The following is a 6,526-nucleotide window of genomic DNA, read 5'->3' on the forward strand; positions in this document are numbered from 1 at the left end:
ATCCGTACCGTCCTGACATTTGGTGGATATCTGTACCGTCCTGACATTTGGGGATATCCGTACCGTTCTGACATTTGGGGGATATCCGTACCGTCCTGACATTTGGGAGATATCCGTACTGTCCTGACATTTGGGGGATATCCGTACTGTTCTGACATTTGGGGGATATCTGTACTGTCCCGACATTTGGGGGATATCTGTACTGTCCCGACATTTGGGGGATATCTGTACTGTCCCGACATTTGGGGGATATCTGTACCGTTCTGACATTTGGGGGATATCTGTACCGTCCTGACATTTGGGGGATATCTGTACCGTCCTGACATTTGGGGGATATCCGTACCGTTCTGACATTTGGGGGATATCCGTACCGTTCTGACATTTGGGGGATATCCGTACCGTCCTGACATTTGGGGGATATCTGTACCGTCCTGACATTTGGGGGATATCCGTACTGTTCTGACATTTGGGGGATATCCGTACTGTCCTGACATTTGGGAGATATCTGTACTGTCCTGACATTTGGGGGATATCTGTACTGTTCTGACATTTGGGGGATATCTGTACTGTCCCGACATTTGGGGGATATCTGTACTGTCCTGACATTTGGGGGATATCTGTACTGTCCCGACATTTGGGGGATATCTGTACTGTCCCGACATTTGGGGGATATCTGTACCGTCCTGACATTTGGGGGATATCTGTACCGTCCTGACATTTGGGGGATATCCGTACCGTTCTGACATTTGGGGGATATCCGTACCGTCCTGACATTTGGGGGATATCCGTACCGTCCTGACATTTGGGGGATATCCGTACTGTTCTGACATTTGGGGGATATCCGTACTGTCCTGACATTTGGGAGATATCTGTACTGTCCTGACATTTGGGGGATATCTGTACTGTTCTGACATTTGGGGGATATCCATACTGTCCTGACAGTTGGGGGATATCTGTACTGTCCCGACATTTGGGGGATATCTGTACTGTCCTGACATTTGGGGGATATCCGTACTGTCCTGACATTTGGGGGATATCTGTACTGTCCCGACATTTGGGGGATATCTGTACTGTCCCGACATTTGGGGGATATCTGTACCGTCCCGACATTTGGGGGATATCTGTACCGTCCCGACATTTGGGGGATATCTGTACCGTCCCGACATTTGGGGGATATCTGTACCGTCCTGACATTTGGGGGATATCTGTACCGTCCTGACATTTGGGGGATATCCGTACCGTTCTGACATTTGGGGGATATCCGTACCGTCCTGACATTTGGTGGATATCTGTACCGTCCTGACATTTGGGGATATCCGTACCGTTCTGACATTTGGGGGATATCCGTACCGTCCTGACATTTGGGAGATATCCGTACCGTCCTGACATTTGGGGGATATCCGTACTGTTCTGACATTTGGGGGATATCTGTACTGTCCCGACATTTGGGGGATATCTGTACTGTCCCGACATTTGGGGGATATCTGTACTGTCCCGACATTTGGGGGATATCTGTACTGTCCCGACATTTGGGGGATATCTGTACCGTTCTGACATTTGGGGGATATCTGTACCGTTCTGACATTTGGGGGATATCTGTACCATCCTGACATTTGGGGGATATCTGTACCGTCCTGACATTTGGGGGATATCCGTACCGTTCTGACATTTGGGGGATATCCGTACCGTTCTGACATTTGGGGGATATCCGTACCGTCCTGACATTTGGGGGATATCTGTACCGTCCTGACATTTGGGGGATATCCGTACTGTTCTGACATTTGGGGGATATCCGTACTGTCCTGACATTTGGGAGATATCTGTACTGTCCTGACATTTGGGGGATATCTGTACTGTTCTGACATTTGGGGGATATCTGTACTGTCCCGACATTTGGGGGATATCTGTACTGTCCTGATATTTGGGGGATATCTGTACTGTCCCGACATTTGGGGGATATCTGTACTGTCCCGACATTTGGGGGATATCTGTACCGTCCTGACATTTGGGGGATATCCGTACCGTCCTGACATTTGGGGGATATCCGTACCATTCTGACATTTGGGGGATATCCGTACCGTCCTGACATTTGGGGGATATCCGTACCGTCCTGACATTTGGGGGATATCCGTACTGTTCTGACATTTGGGGGATATCCGTACTGTCCTGACATTTGGGAGATATCCGTACTGTCCTGACATTTGGGGGATATCTGTACTGTCCTGACATTTGGGGGATATCTGTACTATTCTGACATTTTTGGACCTCAAGAAATTAGATTGGCTGTCAGTACTTCAGGGTTGATCGATTTTCAGATATATACCATAGTTTGTGAACTCTATGACTTTCCTACAGACTAAATAATAAATACTAATTTGGGTTATTTTCATCAAAGACATGTAGCAGAATATATATTGGCCTAAATTTATGAAGAACAATTATTTATTTGCAAATTTTTCTAACAGAAACAAAGAAAAACGTGTTTGTTTGTTTTTTTTTTTAATTCAGTCTTTTTTTGTTAATTTAGCAAATGATAAAACCCCCAGCGGTCATTAAATACCACCAAAAGAAAGCTCTAGTTGTGTGAAGAAAATGATAAAATTGTAGTTTGGGTACAATGTTGTATGACCGCGCAATTGTCATTCAAAGTGTGAGAGCGCTGAAAGCTGAAAACTGGCCTGGGCAGGAAGGTGGTAAAAGTGCCCGGTATGGAAGTGGTTAAAAAAAATTTGGTCTGGGGGTTCCCCTCCAAATCCATACCAGACCAGAAGGGCTTGGTATGGATGGGGGGGGGGGGCCCAGCCGGGGGGGGGGGCCACCACACACATTTTTTAAAATTTTTTTTAATTGCCAGGCAATGCCGACAGTTCTTTTTACATTCAGCTTTCATCAAATGCATTTTTCCGCGTTTGCGTTTTTAACACAAAAAAAAAACTTTGGTTAACCAAAAATAAACACCCAAAAACACAGATTTGCCACGTTTTACTGTGTTTTTTCATGTTTTTCAGCATTAGAGCGTTTTTCCAGCTAAAAACTCCCCTAGAAACCCACTAGTTCTGCTTTTTTTTTTTCCAGCCAAAAAACGCTGATTAAAATTTATGTGTATATGGACACATAGGATAACATGCTGGGGGGTTTACTGGCTGTAGGAAAACTGCCAAAAGCCAAAAACAGCCGCTGTAAAAACGTCCCGTGTGCATGGGGACAGAAGAATGTTTTTAGTAGCTGTGTGGCCTCTTATCCCATACTCAGATGCTGTAAGATACCGCTTAGTGAATTGTCCCCTCTGTTTAAAGTTTGCGGTCGAATGTTTGACCCCAAACCGAAAAGGGGGGTGCTCAGCTCATCACTATCTGCTATCTCCTCCTATCTCCTCCTGACCAAGTTAATTGCACTACAGGACAACTGATTGGCTCCTCGTGCTGCTTGTGGTTGGAGTTTGGTTTTAGTATGTAATATTGCATATGATGACTTTGTTTTCAGATTTTGCAGCCAGTAAGTGGCACACTTGAAGAGACTCTCCACCGCTTTGAGTCATTTTATTACTATGCTGTGAACAGGCTGTAATCTCATCTGCTATTCAGAACACATGCAGTTCAGCCCACACTCCTTGAATTTTCAGATAGACTATGTTAAATTGATCAGATTTTCAAAATTAAATCCGGGTGCAATTTACTGACCAAGCCCACTTCTCCTGGAGGGTGGGGCAGGGGGTGGAGCAGGGGGTGGCCAAATTCTTCTAACAATGGAGGATGGGGGAGCCTAAAGAAATATGGTATAGTAACACCTGAGCCTACTTTGCTCTGGGTCCGGTGCAGGAGTGCACTGCAGGTCAAGCAAGAGCAAGGCTGCAAATAATCCACATCCTTACCTCCCTGCACAGACTAAGACCTCATTATTAACCACTTAAAGTGTTACTAAACCCACAACAGTACAATCAGTCTGTAGATGCAGTAAAGCATGCTTGTTATACTCACTGTGGAACCTAAGGGGTTAATTCTCTGCACTGTGAAAAAAGGCTGTTTGATACTGTCTTCTCTGATCTTCCCCTTCTTCCAGTGTCCCCCTCTTATCTCCTGATAAGATATATCGTTCAGAGACACTCTCTGCACATGCTCAGTTTGGTGTGTATTGCTAGAGGGGATCCGGGGAGAGCGGATATAGTGAATGCAGGGTCTGGGGAGACTGGATATAGTGAATGCAGGGTCTGGGGAGACCAGATATAGTGAATGCAGGGTCCGGGGAGACCGGATATAGTGAATGCAGGGTCCGGGGAGACCGGATATAGTGAATGCAGGGTCCGGGGAGACTGGATATAGTGGATGCAGGGTGCTTTTTTTTTCCTTGGGAGAGTGCATGTGATCAGCACAGGGCCAATCAGCACTCTCAGGACAGAGGGTCAAGGGTTCTGCATCCTCCTAGAGCAGAAAGAAAACTCCTCCTACAAGTTGTAACCAGTGCTCTGCTGGACACTGATAGAAGTCACAAGACTGCTCTAACTGCTGATGAGAAAATGTATTTAGCAGTTTATATATACTAAAATAATTGCATTTCCATGTTGTGTGTACTGTGGGAGACCAGATACAGTGAATGCAGGGTCCGGGGAGACCGGATATAGTGAATGCAGGGTCCGGGGAGACCAGATATAGTAAATGCAGGGTCCGGGGAGGCCAGATATAGTGAATGCAGGGTCCGGGGAGACCAGATATAGTAAATGCAGGGTCCGGGGAGGCCAGATATAGTGAATGCAGGGTCCGGGGAGACCAGATATAGTAAATGCAGGGTCCGGGGAGAGCAGATACAGTGAATGCAGGGTCCGGGGAGACCGGATATAGTGAATGCAGGGTCCAGGGAGACCGGATATAGTGAATGCCGGGTCCGGGGAGACCGGATATAGTGAATGCCGGGTCTGGGGAGACCGGATATAGTGAATGCAGGGTCCGGGGAGATCAGATATAGTGAATGCAGGGTCCGGGGAGACTGGATATAGTGAATGCCGGGTCCGGGGAGACCGGATATAGTGAATGCCGGGTCTGGGGAGACCGGATATAGTGAATGCCGGGTCTGGGAAGACCAGATATAGTGAATGCCGGGTCTGGGGAGACCGGATATAGTGAATGCCGGGTCCGGGGAGACCGGATATAGTGAATGCAGGGTCCAGGGAGACCGGATATAGTGAATGCAGGGTCCGGGGAGACCGGATATAGTGAATGCAGGGTCCGGGGAGAGCGGATATAGTGAATGCAGGGTCCGGGGAGACCAGATATAGTGAATGCACGGTCTGGGGAGACCGGATATAGTGAATGCAGGGTCCGGGGAGAGCGGATATAGTGAATGCAGGGTCCGGGAAGACCAGATATAGTGAATGCACAGTCCGGGGAGAGCGGATATAGTGAATGCAGGGTCCGGGGAGACCAGATATAGTAAATGCAGGGTCCGGGGAGAGCAGATACAGTGAATGCAGGGTCCGGGGAGACCGGATATAGTGAATGCCGGGTCCGGGTCCGGGGAGACCGGATATAGTGAATGCAGGGTCCGGGGAGACCGGATATAGTGAATGCAGGGTCCGGGGAGACCGGATATAGTGAATGCAGCGTCCGGGGAGACCGGATATAGTGAATGCAGGGTCCGGGGAGACCGGATATAGTGATTGCGGGGTCCTGAGTTTAGTAACACTTTAATTGCATCCCAAACTTATCTTGCGAGCACAAAAGATTTGTGGCCACCAAACTGCATGGTACCACAGTAACATGTCGCTCGGTGCGATGCAATTTGTAAGAGTAATGCTTGCTTTTTATGCGTTTTGCATTCTAAATCTGCCTAGCAACAAGAACAAAAAAAACACACAAAATGCATCAAAAACACAGCAAAAATGCAAGTGCAAAATGCAACGCAATGCAGAAACAGCTCAAACGCAAACCTGCATAGGTGTCAACCTAGCCTTAGCGTTTTGTTTGCATGGTGCTAAGTGGAGCTAAAGGAGGAGGCGGATATCAGGGTGTGGAGAATAACAGTGGGTGTACCAAACAATCTGTACGGTTTTAGGGGACAAATAAAGTGCAGTTTGATCAAGTATGTAATGTGAGGTCAAATAGTTGAGGTGAGCGCACATCTGGTGGCGTCCACGTTTGCATGCGATATTTAACACTGATGGAACACTTCTAATATACATTACACTAAAAAGTTTTGGAGGACTTTTATAGGTTTATATTTATTATCTGAATTTGATTTTTGTTCATATTTTCATTTATGTACGGTATATACTGTATGCTAAAATGCTTTTTTATTACAAAATATATGAAAAATATAAAAAAAATTAATTTTCAAATATACTGTATGTCTTTAAAAATACATTTAATCTACATTTTTGGAATGCATTTACAAATATATGTAAAAAATATATGATTAAATGACTTTTTTATATGTTAAAAAAAATTTGAAGAATGTATTTTAAAAATATATATTTTTTAAAATATTTTTCATATATTTTGTAATATATAATAAATGCATTTCAACATGCAGTATA

Source organism: Staurois parvus, unplaced genomic scaffold (genome assembly GCF_062004578.1).
Source record: "Staurois parvus isolate SC_StPar_1 unplaced genomic scaffold, SC_StPar_1.0 ptg000119l, whole genome shotgun sequence".
NCBI lineage: Eukaryota > Metazoa > Chordata > Amphibia > Anura > Ranidae > Staurois > Staurois parvus.